Here is a 22466-nt window from a genome sequence, read left to right on the forward strand (position 1 = left end):
GAGAGAAAGGGCAACCAAACTGGAAAGGAAGAAATTAAGTTGTCTTTGTTTACAGATGACATGCTCTTACGCATACAAAATCCTAAAGAATCCAAACACACACACACACACACACACACACACACAGAGCTAATGAACAAATTAAGCAAAGGTGCAGAATACAAAATCAACATACAAAAACAAATTGTATTTCTATACACTAGCAATGAACAATCTAAAGAAATTAAGAAAACAATTCCATTTGCAACAGCATCAAAAATAATAAAATACTTAGGGATAAATTTAACCAAGGAAGTGAAAGGCTTGTATACTTAAAAACTACAAAACAAGCCAGGCACAGTGGTGAGTGCCAGCAGTCCCAGCTACTGGGGAGGCTAAGGGGGAATATCACTTGGGCTCAAGGGTTCAAGACCAGCCTAGGCAACATAGTGAGACCCTGTCTCCAAAATTAAAAAAAAAAAACAAAAAAACACACCACTCTAGTTGTAGGGGGTGGGGGGAAAATGTGGCTGAAAAAAATTAAAGACATAAATAAATGGAAAGACATCTCTTGTTCATGGATTGGAAGACTTAATATTGTTGAAATGTCAATACTCCCCAAAGTAATCTGCAGATTCCATGCAATTCCCATCAAAATCCCAATGGTGTTTTTTCCAGAAATAGAAAAACTTATCCTAAAACTCATGTGGAATTCTGACAGACCAGAATAGCCAAAACAATCTTGAAAAAGAACAAATTTGGAAGACTCACATTTCATGCTTTTAAAATTTACAACAAAGCCACAGCAATCAAAACAGTGCAGTTCTAGGATAAGGAAATATAGACCAATGGAATAGAACAGAGGAACTTATATGGTCAATTGACTTTGGACAAACATGCTAAGATCACGCAATAAGGAAAGGACAGTCTGGGAAAAACAGATGTCTATATGCAAAAGAATGAAGTCAAACCATTAACTCATATGTAAAAATTAACTCAAAATGAATCAAAGACCTAAACTTACACACTTAAGCTATAAACTCTTCAAAGAAAGCATAGGGGAAAATCTTCATGATGCTGGATTTGGCATTTTCTTAAGTATGACGCCAAAACACAGATGACAAAAGAAAAAACAGATAAATATAACTTCATCAGATTTAGAAACTTTTGTACATCAAAGGACATTATCAAGAAAGTAAAAAGTCAACCCATAGAATGAGAGAAAATATTTTCAAATTATATGTATGGTAAGGATCTAGCATTCAGAATATACAAAGAACTCTTACAATGAGACGAACAACCCAATTTAAAAATGGGCAAAAAACTTAAGTAGACATTTTTCAGAGAAAATATACAAATTGCCAAAAATCAAATAAAAAGATGTTTAGCATGATCAGTTATTAGGGAAATACAAATCAAAACCACAATGAGATACCACTTCACACCCACTAGGATGGCCAGTGGGATGGACATTATAAAAAAAACAAAACAAAAAGTGCTGACAAGGATAGCAGAACTTAGAACCATCATTTATTGCTGAGGGGAAAGTTGCTATGGAAGAGTTTAGTTGTTCTTCAAAATTTTAAACACAGAATTAACAATATGACCCAGCAACTCCACTCCTAGGTACATACCCCAAATAAGTAAATACAAAGACTCAAACAGACACTTGCACACCAATTTTAATAGCAGCATTATTCACGACAGCCAAAAGGTGGAAACTACCCAAACATCCATCAAAAGATGAATGAATAAACAAAATGTGCTATATCCAATACGACAGACTACTATTGAGCCATAAAAAGGAATGACGTTCTAATGCTATAACATGGATGAATGAACCTTTAAAACATTATGCTAAGTAATAAGAAGCCATACACAAAAGGACAAATATTGTATGATTCCACTTATATGAGATATCTAGAATAGGTAAATTCACACAGACAGAAGGTAGAATAGAGGTTACAGACTGCAGGAGGGGATACTGGTGAGTTACTGCTTAATGGGTACAGAATTTGTTTCGGAAGATTAGAAAGTTTTGGAAATAACAGTGATGGTTACACAGCATTGTGAATGTACTTAATGCCACTTAAACACTTCAAAATAGTTAAAATGGTAAATTTTATGTCACATAAATTTTACCACAATAAAAATAAAATCAGTGGGAGAGAAGACAGATGCCATTATGCACCATTCAGTGCCCAGTACAGTGTCGGGCACATAGTACGTTCTGAACCCATCATGTCTACTAGCTCCTAATTCCTCAACACTCATCACCTTAAATTTTTCTTAGGATTTTACACAAGAGATAATAGATTAGGATTAAGAATATGGTTAAAGGCTGGGCGTGGTGGCTCAAGCCTATAATCCTAGCACTCTGGGAGGCTGAAGCAGGAGAATTGTTTGAGCTCAGGAGTTCGAGACCAGCCTGAGCAAGAGGGAGACCCCATATCTACTAAAAATAGAAAAATTAGCCAGATGTCCTGGTGTGTGCCTGTAGTCCCATATCCTCAGAGGCTAAAGCAAGAGGATCACTTGAGCCCAGGCGTTTGAGGTTGCTGTGACCTACAATGATGCTGCTGCATTCTACCCAGTGTGACAGAGTGAGACTCTGTCTTAAAAAAAAAAAAAAAACAATGTGGTTAAACCAAAATTAGGAGTTAGGAGTTGAACAAAAAGACCAGAAATAGGGTGATGATAAGGCAAACATTTAGCCTAATACTGAGAGAATGACCAAACTCAGAGCAAAAATAAAGGCAGAGATTTGAAAGAGGCAAACATGCAGTCACTTGAGTTCTGTGTGTCCTTTTTTCTCACTAGTTCCCAGTCCCAGTGGAGTTTCTCTAGTTTGTTTCCAATTAAGCATATCCAACATCAAACGACCACACAGTCTACACTAACACTCAGCCAATGACAGTGTACTGATTCATGGGAAAAGGGTGAAAAAGATGAGAATCTTACCATCTCATAAGCAAATGTTTCTTGTCTGCAGACACAACCTACATAATAGTTTCTTCCCGATGTTCCAAGAACTTCTTTCTAATTCTGTTGTAAATACAAGAAAAATCAAAGTTCAGCATTCTTTATTGGGCTTCTTTAATATTTAACTTTTTATTTTGAACTAATCTAAGAATTAAAGTGGCAAAAATAGTACAAAGAATTCCTTCATATCTCTTATTCAGCTTCCGCTAAGTTAACACCTTACATGATCACAGAAAAGTGATCAAGAACAGAAAATTAACACTTACACAATATTATTAGCTACAGACATTTTTCAAATTTCACACAATTTTTAATTTAATGCCTTTCTTTTCAGTTTCAGATTCCTACCCAGTACCCTACATGATACCAGTTGTATTTCCTTAGTCCACTCAAGTCTGTTAATAGTCCCTCATGGTCTCCCCTGTCTTTCATGATCTTGACACGTTCAAGGATCACTAATCAGTTATTTTGCACAATGTCCTTCAATTTGGGTTTGGTTCCTGTTTCCCAATAATTGAAATAAACTTAGCATTTTTGGCAAGAATACAAGAATGATGTCCTCAGTACATCAAATCAAGAGGTTCATGATATTAATATGCCGTATTACTAGTGATGTTTACCTTGGTTAAGTTCCTGTCTGCCAGATTCCATTGCTTGTCTTTATTAACACGCACTTGTAAAATAAGCGAATAGAAAAACTAGCCTTTGATGAAGCTGTCTTGTTGCTTTACTCCAACTCGCAGAAATTGTGCATCAGGGTCTTGGGACTTCTCCCGGTGTTCCAGGAAGGCTCCAGCCGGTTGAAAGCCTCGAAAGCGCGATCCTCCTACCTCAGGCCCCCCCGCCCCCAGCCTAATCCTAGAGGACATCAGGAGCAAGACTGAACCTCGGGTGGCCCCAAACTGCAAGAGCCCCTCGGCCCCGCACTCACCCATACATCGCCCTGAGCTCGGCCGCCGCCTGCAGACTGCAGCCCGGACCCCGCGCCGCCGCGGCATCCTCCCGGTCAGAGTCCGCGACCTCTCCACGCCCAGGCAGCGCGGGTGCCGGCGGCTTCCTCAGCAACAAGTCCCCAGCCCGCGCAGCCGGCCACGCCACAGCTGCCCAAAGGCGCCCACGTGGAAAGCGGGCGTGTTTAGCTCCGGCAGCTGGTGATCCGGGAAGCTGCAGCCGCCAGTGCTGGCGACCCGGTCCTGCCTGCCGAGAAACCCGCTGCACGTTGAGCCGCACCGGCCGCCTTCCGCCACGTTCGCGCCACTCCCTCTCTTCCCTGAAACCCCGGGCCAGCAAGGACTCGCCGGACCTGATGGGACTTGTAGTCGCCTGCGGCGTCCAGCGAGCGGCGGGACGGCGTGGACGGGGCTGCACACACGACATTTTCCGGCATTATGCACTACATTGCCGGTGCCGGGCGCTGAGGAGAGCGGTGGCTGCTCTAGCCCACCGCAGCGTGTCGGGCTGGGTTCCGGGGGCTGGCTGGTTCCGAGGATGCAGGACTTTTCTTTGACTCCAGGGTTAGCAGGCTGCTCTACCTCACTGCCCTAGAGTCTGAGAGACAAGTGGGCTGAGGACAGACACCAGGGACACGACCAGCCCTCCAGATCCAGTCTTTTCAGAACCTCCCCAAAGGCCCCAATTTGGAATGCATGTATATACATGTGCATTGCTGTGTGTGGTGTTTCAGAGCCTCTGCTCTGATCACACACTGTGCATTATCCCTAATCCGTACTTTTAAAAATTACAACAACCTTTCCAAGTAGGGATTATCATCCCCTTGTTGCTGTTGAAGGAGTTAACTGCTAGGGAAAGAAACAGCATTGGCTCTGATCTCAATCGTTCTAGCTTCAAAGGGAGCACTCCATCTCTCAGAGGCCCCAAAGGACATGGCAGGACATACAGAAGAAGCCTATTTATTAGGACATAGTCTTATACCATGTAATTCACTCACTTGTGTTCATTCAATGGTTTTTAGTATATTCACAGAGTTGGGTAACCATCACCACAATGTATTTGAGAACTTTTTTCCCATTCCAAAAAAGAAATCTGGGCAGGGCTTGGTGGCCCGCCTGTAATCCTAGCACTTGGGGAGGCCATGGCTTGAGCCCAGGAGTTTGAGGCTGCAGTGAGCTACGTTTGCACTGCTGCAACCAATCGCCCAGGTCAGTGACTCTATTTATGGTAGCTCTGTGTTGAACTATTTGAAGAATTGCCAGACTGTTTTTCTAAGTGGCTGCTCCATTTTACACTCCTACCCTGCAGAGTTCTGGTTTCTCCACATCCTTGCCAACACCTGTTATTATCTGAAATTTTTATTATAACACGTGTAATCTTTTAAGTGTCGTATACATTAAAAGAGAAATGAAGACGTGCACAAAAAGTTGTAAAATAAAGAAATATTTTAAATGTTTACATTAAAAAGTTTGACACCTTTAATTACAGGAATGCTATGCAATAAAGCTATGTGATTCAGAAGATTAAAAACAAATCTTAGTGGATATGAAATGGTATCTCATTGTGGGTTTGATTTGCACTTCCCTGGTGATATTGAGCATGTTTTTACATGTTTATTATCTGCATATTCCTTTAGAGTAATGTCTATTCAAGTCCTCTCTCCATTTTTCAATAAGGTTATTTGTCTTGTTGTAGGGGCCCTGCTTTTTATCAGTGCTCTATTGTAGGAGACATCTGCTGTTTTTGTCCACCTAGCATTCTGTTTCTTAGCTCTGACCTTCCCTACTCATTTTGGTCCTCCTGGGGTTACCAGTCATAGAATCCTTACCACTCTGGCTACAGTGATTGGTCCAAGGATGAGCAAGTGACTCAATTAGAACCAACCAGAATCTTCCTGTGGGATTTTATCTATCAACTAAGAAGTTTTTTATCAGTTCTGAGGGCTTAAGGATGTGTCCTAGACACAGACTGTACCTGCCAGTGGAAAAGTTAGAAGGAACAGAGGCAAGAGTTTGAGTAAGCAAAGGCAGAAAATAGAGAAAAGGGAAGCCATGTTACTTGTTACTATTGGGACTGAGGCCAATCCTCCCCTATGCTTGCCATTACCTAAGAGAAGCAAAATTTTCCCTCTACCTTCACAGGGTTTTTCAGCTGGACCTGAAAATTAAATTGACATAAGACAGATCAACAGGATAAAAGCATACAAATTTATTTAATACAAATTTTATGTGGCATAGGATCCTTCATCAAGAAATGAACACCCTAAGATGCAATCAGAATTGAATACTTATTTGCTGAATTGGATAGTAGCTTTAGCACGGAGATTTTGTTGATGCAAGATACAATGGAAAGAAATGAGAACATCTGGATCTGTTAATATTTATCTGTGCAATAAACTCCTGGTGTCTTCCTGTCATGGAAGGTGCGCCATCTGTACATGCACTCACTAAATTTACCAAACTCAGTCCAATTTCACAACATTTATCTTGAAAGTTGTTGAAGATTATCTATTTCCCATGTTCTGTTCACAAGAGTGCCCAAAGCAAGTAAATCTTTGTAGGAAAGAAAATCTTGTTATGATCCAAATGAAGTATAACACCTGCACTGGGTCAGTAGTATCAGTTGATTCATCCAAAGCGATTGAATAATATATATTTTTCTTTTGAAGTATTGCATGAAGTTGTTCTGGTAAGTTGAAGGGTAGGTCATGCTGCCAATCAGTTATGGTTCTCCTGGACAGAGGCAGTTGTTTGTACTCTGAAATGTTATTGGGGTCTAAGCATCCTACAACTTGGACAATACATTTTTCCACAATTTCTACACCGCTGAATGGCTTTCCATTTTTCCTAAGCATATAAGCTACTTTATAAGTTGCTTCAGTGCAGCAGCTTGCTACAGGTCACACAACTGGGTAGGAACAGAGCAGATCCACTACAGCCCCAGTCGTCTGAGTGCCGGGCTGGAATCCCTCCTGTCTCCTGCGGCATTGTCTGGAAAAAGAAAATGTCTAATTTAATATGTTTTGTATTATGTGTTTATTTATCTTTCATACACTGGAACCTATTTTCCTTTGGTTTTTAATGGCAATGTCCAATTCACACAAATTAATTCTAATGAGGTTTTTCCCACTAAGTTTTTGAGAGCTGTGGGCTGCGGAGAGATGAACAAGACTCTCTTCCAGAGTCCCCTCTATTTTGAAAAGGAACTTCTGATTTTTAGAGATTGGTGTCATTAGGAAAACATATTCTATGTTTTTGCTGTTGTTGTTTTGTCCTTTGATGGCATCTATACTCGAGCTCTAGGCAGCACGCACAAGCTCAGTTGTTCTTGAGAGATTAGAAACCCATGTACAGCAAAATCCAAACTCTTGCTTTAACACAAAAGAATTGCAGAAATGTCCCAGCTGCCACCTCTGAAACACATCAGCGTTTTCTTTCCCATGTTTTTGGAAAGCCCAATATTAGGAGCCAAATTTAAAATGCTCCTTACACCTCGAACAAGTTTAAAGGTATCACAGATCCAAAACTTGGAAAAACCAGGAAATTATTTATAACATTAAATACCCCCAAATCAAACATTTTAAATGTCCATTCAGACTATATGTTTAAGTAAAATAGAAATAAAATATTTATAACTTACTTAAAAATATATTTCCACAAAGATGAGGCCTGAAGATAATGATGCATCTTGAAAACAGTTGCATTCCGAGTGATTTTTCTTTTGCTTTCAAAAAACTGTGTTCTCCAGAAAACTGTGATTTCTTTTCCTGTAATAGAGACTACAGTGTGCATTCATTTCAAAGAGTCTTTTATATATACATATATATATATATATATATATTTTTTTTTTTTTTGAGACAGCATCTCACTCTGTTGCCCTGGCTAGAGTGCAATGGTGTCAGAGCAGATGATGATCTCTCAAAGCACCCTCAACTCCTGGGCTCAAGTGATCCTCCTGCCTCAGCCTCCCAAGTAGCTGGGACTACAGGTGTGCACCACAATGTCCAGCTAATTTTTTATGTTTTCAGTAGAGACAGGATCTTGCTGTTGCTCAGGCTGGTCTCAAACTCCTGAGCTGAAGTGATCCTCCCACCTCAGCCTCCCAAAGTGTTAGGATTACAGGTGTGAGCCACCACACCTGACCTGTTTTTTTATTTGTTTGTTTGTTTTTTGTTTTTTACTGATGTCTAATTTCCTTTCCCTTTTGTGTTTGGATTTTAACTAATTTTAAAGTAATTGAATTGGCATGGTAATTTTCAAGCCACAGACTGGGAGACAATATTTTAAAAACATATTTCTGACAAAGGATTATTTCCAAAATATATAAAAGATTCCTACAAATCAGTAATAAAAAGACAAACAATTCAATAGAAAATGGTTTAAGGAGACACTTCACAAAAGAAGATATACAAGTGGCCAACAGCACATGAAAAATTGTTCAACATCATTAACCATTAAAGAAGTATAAATTAAAATCACAAAAAGATGCCATTACACATTTATTAGAATGACTACAATTAAAATGCCTGACAACAACAAATGTTGGCAAGGATTGGAGAAACTGGAATCCTCAGATTTTATTGTTAGGAGTGTAAAATGGTGCCATCACTACAAAAAAATTCTATCAGTTTCTTATGAACCTCTCTATAACCCAGTAATTTCACTCTTATTTACTCAAGAAGAATTAAAATAAATGTTTCACAAAAAGACTTGTACAGGCCGGGCGCGGTGGCTCATGCCTGTAATCCTAGCACTCTGGGAGGCCGAGGTGGGTGGATTGCTCGAGGTCAGGAGTTCGAGACCAGCCTGAGCAAGAGCGAGACTCTGTCTCTACTGAAAATAGAAAGAAATTATCTGGCCAACTAAAAATATATAGAAAAAATTAGCCGGGCATGGTGGCGCATGCCTATAGTCCCAGCTACCCGGGAGAGTGAGACAGTAGGATCGCTTAAGCCGAGGAGTTTGAGGTTGCTGTGAGCTAGGCTGATGCCACGGTACTCTAGCCCAGGCAACAAACCGAGACTCTGTCTCAAAAAGAAAAGAAGACTTGTACAAAAATGTTGTAGCAGCTTCAGTCATAATAACCAAAAATTGCAAACAACTTAAATGTTTAACAGGAAACTGTGGTACAGTAGTATACTGCTCAGCAATAAAAAAGGAATGAATTACCGATATCCACCAACAGAGCTGAAGCTCATAGATTTTATTCTTAGGGAAAAAAGCCAGACACAAAAGAGAACATACTGAATGACTGAATTTACATGAAGTCCTACAGCAGGTAAAAGCAATCTATGGAGGAAGTTAGGAGGGGCGCAAGAAAACTTTCTGGGGTGATGAAAATATTCTGCATCTTGGTGGAGATGTCATGACATGAACACATGCATTTGTCAAAACTCATAGAATTAAGCATTTCAGTTTTTGCATTGCATTGTGTGTAAATTTTACCTTAAAATAGCTGTAATAAATATTAAACAACAATGGTTTTGCTTTTCACAGTGGTATAGAAAGAAATTCTCAAGTTACTTCCCGTGTATTCTAAAGTTCTGTAATGAGTAAATAAATATATTGAAGATAAGGCACCCCAGGTTTCTCACTGTTGGAGAAGGAAGTTACAAATATAAAAAAGAGAAAGTCTAAATTATCAATCTTACTATGGTCGTTTAGACCGATAATGATAGGTAGGTAGACATACAAATGCATAGACACATCAATACATAAATAGATGTAAATATGGAGAGAAATAGAAATAATTCTGTTTTCTTGAGAAGGCCTACAAAGTATGCCAAACCATCAGCAACAAACACTGTTAATGCTCAGACCTTGATTTCTCCATGAAATGAACAAGGGGCCCCATGGGAAAAAAAGGCCAATTCAAGGCCTGGGATAGGTAAGTATGGATAAGTCTAGACATTTGGTTTACTAGCGTTTTGGGAAAAACTCCCAAAGCACGCTTTTTCTCTGCTCTCACACTACCACAGCAATCACCAACATAAGGAGATGTCTGTGACCAAATGTGGGGAATTTTCTCCACACACCAAACAGGGGACATCAGCTGGATGTCCCCTAACTTAATTCCAGCACTGGAGATGGCCTCAGATCCCCCAGGATGAGGGCTCAGTCCCTGAGACTGCTCCCTCTCCTTCAGACACCGGTCCCAAGTCTGGCCTCTGGAACTCCTGACTGACTGGCTTCAAGTTGGGGTTCCCACAACCCCCTCTTTGGGGTCGATTAATTTGCTAGAGCAGCTCACAGAACTCAGAGAAACACCTAGGGACGTCACAAAGGATGCAGATGAAGAGATGCCTACTGCCCAGTGTTGGGGAAGGAGCATGGAGCTTCCATGCCCTCCCTGGGTGTGCCACCCTCTGGGGACCTCCACGTGGTCAGCCACCAGGAAGCTCACCAAACCCAGTCCTCTTGGGTTTTTATGGACAAATGTGGAAACGTGATTAGCCTCTAGGGTGTGCGGCGGGACCTTCTCTGGAATGAGGGTCTTATGACCGACAATCAGAAAGGCAGGAAAGATCAGCGTTGGGGCAGGTGAAAGGAGGGCAGCAGAAGGTCAGAGAGATTGTTTCCTGAGGCTGCTCCTGAGCTTAACGCACCCAGCGTTATAACAGGAGACTGTCTCAAGAGCTGTCGGAATTATGAGCCAGGAACAGTGAATGAGTATATAAAATATTATTTATACGTATATAAAATATTACAATGAGAAAGTAAAATACTTAAAGAATGACAGAGACCTCTCAAAAGGACATAGGAGCCAGCTTGGAGGGCTACCACTGGCCAAATCTGGGACAGTTTGTGTATCAAAATAATGATTACAATTCATGGGATAAAATAAGAATCTATATATTCATATTGATATTAATCTGACATAAAAATGATTAAAGAAAAAATACATGAGAAAGAAGGGATAGCTGCTTAAACAGCGGTCAGAACAGCAGTACTAGCAGTATGAATGTGCTTAAGGCAGAGGGGCGTTCTGTCTGCAACTTACTCTCAACTGACACAGGAAAATATGCAGAGAAATATGACAAAGCAAATAGGTTAAAGCTTAAACAACAGGTCATTCTGGGTACAAATAATATGTGGGAGATCCCTGTAGTATCACTGCAACTTTTCTCTAAGTTTGAAAGTACATGAAAGTAACAAGTAAACAAAAGAACAAGGAGAAAGAGGAGTTGGAAAAGGCGTGGCTTCGGAGCATGGGGGAGGGGAGAAGTAGAAAGGAAAAAAGCATAAAACGCACACAGGAAAGGGACAGAGAAAAGGTTTGTAAAGACAAGTTTTCTCAATCAAATGCTCTAAGAAAAAGAATAGAGGAAAATGTCTTTCCTTTTTGGCAACAGGGAAAAGTCCAATCTTTTTTTCACCCTTATACCTTTCACCCGTCAGATAAGTTGCGTGAGAGGACAGTTTTGACTGCCTGGGTGACAAGGCTGATGTGGCACATGAGAACCCTTTTCCTTCACTCATGTATTCAGTGTACAAGGCAAGTAGATAGATTCCCTATGGTTAGAACTGGAAATGCTTTGCTGGGAGTTAAAAATGGAAAATGGAAAATATGTACTAAGATGCAGAAGAGTTTGCTGGAGAATAAATTTTTCTCTTTAAGGAAATATAATTTTTTTTAATTCTAACAAAAAGTACAAATGACAGCATTGCTTCAGAATATGCCGAGAGAATTGTAGATGTCTTCAGTGTGCAGGAGAAGCAGAAATATCACCAGATTGCTGACCTCAAAACCTGAGCCAGAGAAGGAAGTAACATTGATCGAGTCTGTCCAATGCACCGGGAACTTTGCTAGGGACTCAACGCGTGTTACCTCACTGGATCCATATAGCAGCATCCACGAGGCAGCTCTGATGTACACTGAACAGACAAGGAAACGGAGCCTCCTGCTAGTTAGGGAAGTGACGCAACTTCAAAAGCTGCTGAGCAGCAGGGATCAAACCCAGGTTAGTCTAAGTCAAAAGCTCACACTAATATAATTATGTTTGTGATTTCAAGATGCCAAAATGTAAAAATAAGAAAATATGAATAGTAAAAAGTTTTTCAAACCAGATCTTAAAACCAAGTATAATGGTTAAGACATTTTTTTCTATCACCTCACAGTGGAGCCTGCCAGACTGAAGGAGTGTGTCAGCTGAACAGCAGGCGCAGCTTGGAGCCTGAAGACTGGAACCCAGAGCGCAGGGCCCTGATGGGTCCGCCCCGCCTTTGTGAGGCAGGGACACTGAAAGGATGGCATTGCAAATAAACTTTCTAACAGAAAAAAATAAACTAATAAAAGAAGAGAGAGACCAGAGCACACAACTACCCCTCTGTTTGATTAACCACTTGTGGCTCCACTGGTCGTCTTTAAGATTAACTATCTGTTAATCTGTTTTATTTGAGAGTTTTCACAGCACTTGAACTGAGAAGAAGAAGGAGAGTGACCCTCCCCCCACGCCTGCCAGAACCACAGCCCAGGGCAACTGACAAGCCAGCCTCACAGAGAAGAGGAAAAAGGAACCACAGACGAGGCTGCTTCACAGCTGCCCTTTGCCCTCGATGGTGGCAATCACTGTTTTCTTTCCTGTGATCTCAGTCAAAGCCCCAAACCCCTAACCCTCGACGTCAGCGCTGCTTCTTTCCTGCTTTCATGTGCTCTCTCAGGGAAGGTAAAATAAACTTTTTACTTCTTCCTATCCTAATCTTTGTGCGAGAATTCTTGTCTGAGAACAGATAACTCATCATGCACACAGACCCCTGCACGATGCTGTCTTACCACCAATGTTTTTCCAGCAAGCCACCTCTGGTTCCTACTAGGACTTTGAGACTGGGAGCAGGGGGCCCCAGTGGGTCACAGGAGTTAACGTACTTTACATCAAATCACTGTCACATCCAAAACGAGTTATTTACTCATTCAACAAATATCAATTGAGCTCTCAGGAATGAGGAAACTGAGGTTACTGGACTCGTCCACAGTTCCCAGTGGCAAAGCAGGATCCCAGTGAATGTCTCTTAACCATCGCGCTCACTGCTGCTTCCTGTGTGTGGACCCATGAGGGAAATCTGAGCTCACAGGACCAGAGGTGAGTACTTTTCTCATGCTGTAAATATCAGAAAGTAATTTTCTTACTTTAAACAAATTATTGTAGTGAAATATACATAACATAAAATTTGCCGTTTTAACCATTTTTAAGTGTGTAGTTCTGTGGCATTAAGCACATTCACAATGTTGTGTGATCATCACCACCATCCACCTGCAGAGCTTTTTCATCATAAACTGAAACTCTGAACCCATTCAAACTAACTCCTTGCAATAGTCCATTTTGCGTTGCTATAAAGGAAATACCTGAGACTGGGTAATTTAGAAAGAAAGGAGGTTTATTTGGCTCATAGTCCTATACACTATACAAGCATGGTGCCAGCATCTTCTGGTGAGGGCTTCAGGGAGCTTCCAATCCTAGCAGAAGGTGAAGGGGGACAGGTGTGTCACATGGAGAGACAGGGAGCAAGAGAGAGAGAGGAGGTGGTGCCAGGCTCTTTGAAACAACCAGCTCTTGTGTGAACTAATAAAGCAAGAACTCACTCATTATTATGGGGGTCACCAAGCCATTCCTGAGGGGTCTGCTGCCATGACCCACACACCTCCCACCAGGCCCAACCTGCAATACCGGGGATGGAATTTCAACATGAGACTTAGAGGGGACATGTATCTGAACTATGTCATTCCTCATGTCCCCTCCTGCCAGGCCCTGGGAACCACCGTTGTTTCTGTCCCTATGAATTTAATTATTCTAGGTAATTTAAATAAGCGGAATCATATACAGTATGTGTCCTTTGTGACTGGCTTATTTCATTCAGCATAACGTCTTCAAAGTCCCTCCACATTGTAGCATGTGGCAGAAATTCCTTTTATGGCTGAATACTATTCCAACAAATGTATATACCACATTTTGTTTATCCATTTGCTCACAGATGGAGACTGAGTTGCTTCCACCTTTTGGCTATTGTGAGTAGTGCTGCTGTGAACACAGGTGAAAGTATTATTTATAAACTGCTACTATCACCAAGGCAGGTAAGAGCCAATGAGCGTCCCACATTTCAGCTGGAGATATCACAATAAGAGAAACACCTGATGGCCAAAGATGACATTTCAGATTGCAAAGACTTTGAGTGGTTTCTATTGTCTTCACGGCTTCCTTTGGATGTCTCCACCCTTCCTCATATTACGGCCTCCTGCACACACCCCGATAACTGTTGGCTCCACATCTCCCTTTGGCGACCCTCAGGGCTTCTACCAGGACAAGTCCATTATGAATCTGCATTTCTGAAACCAAGGAAACCCTCAGCTCCAGAGCAGCCCCAAATAGTTGTGGGCAGCCGGGTGATGGAAGCACCCAGGACCTCTCTGTCACAGCTGAGCAATGATGCTCAGAGCTCCTGTGGCATCTGTCCCTGCCCAGCTCCAGACACTCAGTTACTTCTAGGTAACTGCAACTAACTAATGACATCTGGCAACTAGGAACAACCTGAGCCTACAAGTGGGACGCTAAGCAAAGGTTGTGTTTATGTGGGAGAAAGCCAAGCCATTGCCTGGAGAGGAAAAGCTACTGGGCAGCTGTGTCTGGGCTCCTGCCGTTCCTATCCTGCTTCCTGATGCCTCAAGCCCAGAGCCTGGGGCAAGAGACGTCCACACACAGTAACAGTCCATATGCAACTGCCTCAGAAAACTTGCCCCAAATGCACTGATGAGAGAAAGAAACCTCATATCTGCAGTGGCTGTGGGGAAACACATGTCCCGGAGCCACCGCAATATGTTAAGAACAGAGATCGTTCCGCTCACAGGAACCACGTGGCATTGAATGACTAGATTGCAACGTGCTGGGCAATGATGCTTTCAATGAAAAAAAGGTACACTTTTCTCCTATCTCCTTGATAAATATTTCTAACACTTTTGACATTAAATAAAATCTACAAGTGATGAGTAGAGTGTGCTATTCAGTTAGTTTTAATATTTTTTGAAGATAATTTTTATGCCTTTGTGAATTGTTGCTAATATATTTATTTTAGGTTGTGAACTTCAGTCAGAAAAATACAATAAAAATTTTTATTTTTCCAAGCTTCTTTTTATGATCAATTTGGCATTATAGAAGACCCACTGGGGTATTTTATTTATACTTTTGTGGATGTATTACATATTCTTAAAATATTTGGGTCCTCAATCATTTTCAGGCTCAATATTTTTTTTAATAGCGTCAAGAAGAGAAATACAAAGGTGATGAAGGAAACTCAGTAAGGCCACAGCCCAAAAGCTCCCAAAGAAAACCCCCATTTTGTGGTCACTGATGTGAATGAGCCTGGGGGAGGGTAGAAAGACACCCCCAGGCCTGAGGACTAGACACCGCCCACTGCGTAGAGAGGTCACGGTACAGCCCAGGGAATCTGTCCCATGAACGCCGGTCAGTCTTCTCTGAGATCAGGATGTAAAAAGTTTATGGGTTTAAAGATAAAAATGAGAAACTGAATAGACAACATTTTGTTATTATTTTCAAATGGGTATAAGCTATGAAGATGAGTATATTACCTAGAGAAATTGAGGGGGAAAAACATTTTTTATTTCATGGTAGAAACATTTTATTTGTTCACAAATGTTCCCCGCTCCCCCCCCCACCCCCGGAGGCCCAGCTAATATTGTGATTAAATTGTAACTTTTTTTTTTTATTTTTGGGACAGAGTCTCACTCGGTCACTTCAGGTAGAGGACAGTGGTGTCATCATAGCTCACTGCAACCTCCAACTCCTGGGCTCAAGCAATCCTCCTGCCTCAGTTTCCTGAGTAGCTGGGACTACAGGCACATGCCATAACGCCTGGCTAATTTATCTACTTTTAGTAGAGACGGGTCTCACTTTTGCTCTGGCTGGTCTTGAACTCCAGAGCTCAAGCAGTCCTCCCCCCGGGGCCTCCCAGAGTGCTAGGATTACAGGCATGAGCCACTGCACCCACCCTAAACTGTCATTTTTTAAAAACAGGCAAAACGATGACAAGAACAGATTCCTGTTTGGTTATAGTGGGTTTCCAAGTGAGAGACACTGTCTTGTCATCAGTTACACATCATAACCCCTCACAATGCTTTTTCCTAATGAAATTAGCCCTTTAAAACACTTGGATCAAATATTTTGTTAAACCATCATTCTTGGAGTTAAAACCACATTTGGGGAAGAAAGAAGGAAGGGATGGAGGGAGGAAGGAAGGTCCCTAACTACAAGCTTCAGGACTTTTCCCACAGTGTTTATTAAGGCTCACTTTGTGACCAGCCAGTTTCCCTGGTAGTTTGTCTTTTAATCTCTAAATAAACAAATGGGATTTAACTGAGCAATGCTATTAACACTATTGGGCTCCAAGGACGATAAGATTATAGCCTCTAGGATCTCATGGCAGTTTAGAGATGATGACCAGGAGGCAACTGGGGGCTGGACATGGCTATTCTTGGTCACAGAGCCACTGACTGGGTCCTCGAAGATGCCAACAGCTGAGGGCTCTCTGTCCTTGGGCAGTTTCTAGTCTGCCCAGCCCACATCACCGGCCAGGGCCATGACCACCATGAGAGGCGAGATGAGAGAGGGAAGTTGTGAGCCTTTCTGGAGAAGGACACAGACGTGTTGGGCCCAGAACTAACGCCTGTGTCCTCAGGAGCTGTAGGGTCTGTGTGCGCAGAGCCTGAGCCTACAGGGCTGTGACTCTGGAGATGTGCACAGGGCCCTGCACCACCTCCAGGCTGGCTGTGTAGCTCCTGGGCTCCAAGGACCCCCTGGGATTGGTATCCTTACCCGACAAACTCATGCCACAGTTTTACATGTTACTTGCTCATTCAGCAAGTATTTACAGAGCACCTGCTAGGCAGTTAATAAAACAAAGCCCCTACCCTTGTGGAACCTTCACTAATGAATGCATTATTCTATTTTTGAAGTTATTGTGATACCACTATGATTATTATTACTGAGATTTCTTAACTCTAAAATGCTGGCGTGAATTCTGTATCTGAGTGAGGCGCTCACATGTCACACAGGTTAAGTCAGAGCACCAGGAGCTCCAGCTCCTCCCATAAGTAGGGCCAAGCCTCAGAGACAGCGGCTTTTCTCCCAACCCACGGTAGCCCCATTTCCTGTCTACACTGGAGAGAGGGTCAGGGAGGCCCACGGCTCCCCTCTGGTTTGATGGCAGTGGCTGCCGCAGGGCTGTTGTGAGACAGAAGCTCGGGCTGCACTTCCAGCCCCTGTGGTCCAGTGTGCCTTGGACACCAGGACAGAGTGACCCTAGAGGACCATTCAGGTACTGTCTTCCGTGAGTCTAGGGGAAATGTGTCACACATCAGGCACAAGCCCCAAATGTGAAAAGTCGGCGGAGAATTCATGAGGATTCGAAACACAATCATCAGCCTTGTACGCACACCAGTGACAGAAGTTCACTGATTCTTACCACTTACGAGGCAGCCTCTGAGCAACGCTCCCCCACAGCACTGAGTAAGGTTCGCTTTAACCACCCAGAGAGGAAGACTGAGTCACCGCGACAGATACAAGGCTGAGACCTCCCTACTCCGGCTTCAGTAAGGGCTAAGGATCAAGCGCAGCCCCTGGATGGAGACGATGCCTTTCTCCCCGAGGGCGACGGTGGGGCCCACTCTCGCCCCTCCGCCCTACCACTCTTGGGAGGGGAGGTGGGGCCTTTAAACAGCATGTTGCGGGCCACTCCCTCCTTTAGACATTACCCAGAGCTTCTCCCACTGGGGGGTCCGTGGGGTTGGGCCTATAATCCACTAGCTCCTGAGGCTGCTATTTTGCCCCCAAATATGGCTAAGTCAGAGCAGAACAAAGCCCCACATAGTAGAGAAGCCACTCTCTGTCGCCTGTTTCTTCCCCAGATCCAGGCCTGGGACCGATGGGCCCCAAGATGCCTGGAGTCGGCAACACCCAGAACAGCTGCTCCAGACCCAGGGAGATCTACGACCACTGTCCCAGCACCCTCCTCTGTCCCGCTGGCTGGTGTGGATGGTGCCCCCAGCCCAGTGACCCACCCAGTGCAGGGAGGGTGGGACGGCAGGGCAGGTGCTGCTGAGCACACTGACGACCGTCACTTACCGGGTGCTTACCAGGGGTCACAACTTGTACACCCAGCCGCTACCTTGCTTCTCAGGCAGGGCCTTGTGTGTAAAGGAGTATTTAATTGAAATCATGGCTTTTTGCACTGCTTAGTTTATCATAAATTAAGAGTTCCCAGGCAGTGGGGCTCATCAGTGGATGTCCATTAGAATCACCAACATAGTGAAACCCTGTCTCTACAAACAATAGAAAAATTAGCCGGGCTTGGTGGTGCATACCGTAGTCCCAGCCACTCAGGAGGCTGAGGCAGGAGGATCACTTGACCCTGGGAGTTCGAAGCTGCTGTGAGCTGTGATTGTGCTCCAGCCTGGGTCACAGAGGGAGACCCTGTCTCACCAAAAATTAAAAAAAAAAAAATTCTACCCTTGCCTGGAGCCCATCCCCCTAGAGGTTATGGTTCAATTTGTCTGGGGATGGGACCCAGGAATGGGAATTTTAAAAGCTCCCCAAGCATCCTGTGCAGCCAGGGCTGAGTCCCATGCTCTGCGGCACAGGCAGGTGGCTACGTTAAGGGCCATGGAATCAGATCTAAGGAGGGAGGCCTGCTGTTCATGTGAGTTGAGTGTCAGCTTTATCACCTATGAAGGGGAAAAAATAGAAATGGTGGTGCTCAGACGCTAGGATTGTTGTGAGGTTTGCAGGAAATAATTAGCACATGCACATTGCTGAACTCAGTGCCCACCTTATAGGAAGTGTTCAGTAAAGGCTTTGCAAATAAAATAATTACAAGTTCCCATGTAGGAACATCAGTTGTTTCTTTGGGGATACGTTTAAGAAGGACATTCCTACTCATAGAAACGTTACTAGGACTGACTTAAGGGGAGATTGCTTGACCTTCCTAGAGACAGATGGTTCCCGAACGTGAGCTATCCTTTCTCAGGGCTGCCCATCGCTGATGGCCAAGTGATTGGCATTGCTCCCTCTTTAAAGTACCGTGGTTCTCAGTCAAGGCCACACATTGGAATCAGCTTGAGAGTATTAAAAAAATATATAGTGAAGTGAGGACATCCCAGTGGTGGAGCAAAGAGCTCATCAAACTTACTCCCCAAAAAACAATAATAAAACTGGACAAAATTGTCAAAAACCTCAGCCATTTGAGGACTCTGGAAATTAGCCAACAACGTGGAACAAACTGAGAAGCGTTTACTCAAAAGAAACAACTAAAGCTGAGGAAAGAGCAGGGGGAGTCTGTGATCTTCTCTAGCCTACCAGGAGGATCAGCAACTTCTGTGCCACAGGGCGCTGCTTTGATTTCAAGTGGTGCTTGGAAAACCCACGTTGTCGGAAACAGTAGCAATCCGGGTTGCAAATGAACAGGGAAGAACCAGCAGTGCAGCTATATTGAGACTGCAGTTCTGGGAGGGGCAAGCAATAGAATGGCATGCTGGGAAGAAACAGCAGTGGGATCTAGGGAATGAGCCAGCCGTAACTGACTTTGGTGAGCTCAGATGCAACCCTCGTGATCTGGAGGCAGGTGGGCAAGCTCAAGGGTGCAGGCATGCTCAAGGCTGGGCATGTGAGCAGAGACCAGAGAGAAACCTACTTGTCCACTCCACCCTGGCTCAGATGAAGGCCATGTGGATACACAAAATCAAAAATGTGCCAAAAATCAAAAGCCGGAGCAGACTTGTAAACTGCCTGAATTTTGAATGCATTCTTCAAATGCATAGATCCATCAGCAAACAGTGGAAGACTCAGCGGCTCAAGTTCTTTGACCATGAACTATGACCAATCATTGGTTGACCACTAAACTATGCAGACAGAAGAGCAACCCCTGCAAAGCCAGGCTTAAAAATAAAAACAAGAATAAAAATTAAAAACCGAGCAGAGGCATCAGCAGAGGCATCTCCCACAGTATAAGAAAGAAAGACTTCATAGGTTGAGTCCTAAACAAGCAACAAGAACACAGTCTTGTAACTCCCCTCCGCTTACTTTTGTGCATCGCTTTTTTGGATGTTGATGCTGGAGACAGAGACTCTACATTCCCAGAACCTAGCAGTGCCCAGCACGATGTGGGTCTACAAAGGAGGCATTTGTTGAATAAAAATGAAATCCTAACCACTTTGCCCCTGATGTCCACTCTATCAGCCAGCAGTCCCAGGTAGGACTTGCCCACCCCCTCCCCCATCCCCCCTCCCCTAAGACAAGACCTGAGGACACTTTCCCTTGTCCAGCATCTCTCTCTCCCACAAACACTCCTCTTTCAAATACTGATAATTTATGATTTTCATTTCCCTGCTTCTGTTAGATTTTCCCTGAGAGCATATGTCACTTCTGATTAATAATCCTTATTTGTCATCATTATTGCCCACCTTATAAGACACATTTCTCATCATCCTTCCCAAACCTCTTCATCATGTCCTCCTTGAGACACTCTCCTGATTTAAATGTCATTTACTTACAAGGTTTTTTTAAACAACTGTCTCCAGATGGGACAACGGGTGTATTCACTCAGAGGATCTGCGTGTCTGGCAATGTCCATCTTTTGCCCTGACGGGCACAGGGTTTCTAGATTCTGGTCCATCTCTCTCAGTGAGCTAAAAATGCTAGCAGATTTCCTTTCTTTCCTAAGTAAGCTGTTCTTTCTCTTTGGAACCTTAGCATATTTTTCCCTTGTCCTTATAATTCAGGAATTTCACCGGGATATTTCCAGGTGAATTTTGTTTGCTTTTGTTTTTCATTAATGCTACCCCAGGATCAGTGGTTTTATTCAATCTAAAGATCAGGTTTTCTTCACTTAGGAACTTTCCTCCTATTAAAGGCTGAGCAATCACTTTTCTTCCATCGTTTCCTTTTCCACCTTCTGACTCTCCTATTATTTACATGTTATCACAGGATCTAGATTTTCACTCATGATTTCCTTTTTATCATTATTCAATTTCATCCTCCAGAATAGCTCTTTGTAGCTCATCAGTGACCACTCTCTTTTTCAGTCTATATACTAATTTCTTTAAGATTTCAGAAGTCACGTTTTTGTAAATGCCGTATTTTTTCTACAGTGGCGTCTCCTAGAGAATTTTCACTATTCTCTTGCGCAGACTCTCTTCAGGCCGGGGGAGCTGGCCCCCTGCTCTGCGCACAGGCGGCTTCGCAACGCCCACGTCAGCAGTGACGGGGGCAGCATCTACTAGGAAGGAACGGTCGGCATTTGTACCGAAGCTGCATTTTCACAAGCAGCGCGCCGCTCTTCCTAGCTTGGGGGCCTGATGGAGATAAGGGGAGGGGGCCGCAGTCAGGGCCACCGTGGCACGGTCACCGAATGGGATCGGTTAGCTCAGTCTTTCTCCCACAAGCTCCCGAGTCCACTGGAGTAGGCCGTCTTCCACTGGTAGTTTATTTCTCCACAGCTGCAAACACCAGGCTGTTTGTGCCTCAGAACGTAGCAACCAACAGTCGGTAGGAGCCGGAGCTGAGCCTGTGGTCTGGGCTGAGGGCAAACTGTTCCTCTCGGCTGAAGGGCAGGGAGGTGACTCTCTTTCCCTGACTCTCTGGGGCCGAGAGGAGGCCTCTCCGACCTGGGGTCGTGGAGCGTCACAGCCCAGCAGTGCAGATGAGTCGGATCCGCAAGCCTGGCAAGTGCCTCCTTCGCCCCCTAGGACAGCGGGCAGGAGCAGGTCCTTCCTGCCTGGATTCACGGTTTGCTGTGCCTGGTCATTGCCCAAGCCTGGAGGAGAGGCCACACTTCCCCTGTGCCCCAGCCACTTCCCCCACCTGGTCTTTGGAGAATGAAGCACCAAATCTGCTTTCTTCTGTGCAGCTCTCAGGAGAACTCGCAGGTTTACACAGACCCTCCAGTTCTTGGGGTGCTCCAACAAGGGGGTTGAGAGAGAGCAAGGGTCAGGAGAGCACACTCAGCCTGCCATCGGTCCTCCCAGAGCCTAGAGCTGCCTCCTGTGGCTCCATGGCCCTGATGACCCCCTCACCACAGCGTGACTGACCAACTCCTCTCCTGGGGTTGATGGGCTCCAGACACCTGGAAATATGTCATTTGCCCTTATTTTTCCCTCACATGCCTTACAAGTATGTGAAATATGAGTGAAAACTGGACACATTCTATCATCTTTCTAAAAACCTTTTATTAAGTCATATTTTCACAGACTAATGTGATAGTGTTTTTTATTTCCTCCTAGAGTCAAAGCTGGGACATTCTTTCTCTTTCATTTTATCTTTGTTCCAACAACGGAAGCAATATATGCCTAGTGAAAGAAAAAACAACACTTCTATGTAAAGAAAAGAATAAAAGTCTCATATTTGCCCACACCTTTGAGATAACCACTATTAACAAAACTGGTGTATAACTTTCCATTTTATGTATACATAGAGGGCTGTCTGGAAAGTACCCAGCCATTGTTAATATAATTTTTCACATTACATGGCTCAGCACTTTCTGGACAGCCCACACACA

This window comes from Eulemur rufifrons, chromosome 7, assembly GCF_041146395.1.
Source record: "Eulemur rufifrons isolate Redbay chromosome 7, OSU_ERuf_1, whole genome shotgun sequence".
In the NCBI taxonomy this organism is placed as follows: Eukaryota; Metazoa; Chordata; class Mammalia; order Primates; family Lemuridae; genus Eulemur; species Eulemur rufifrons.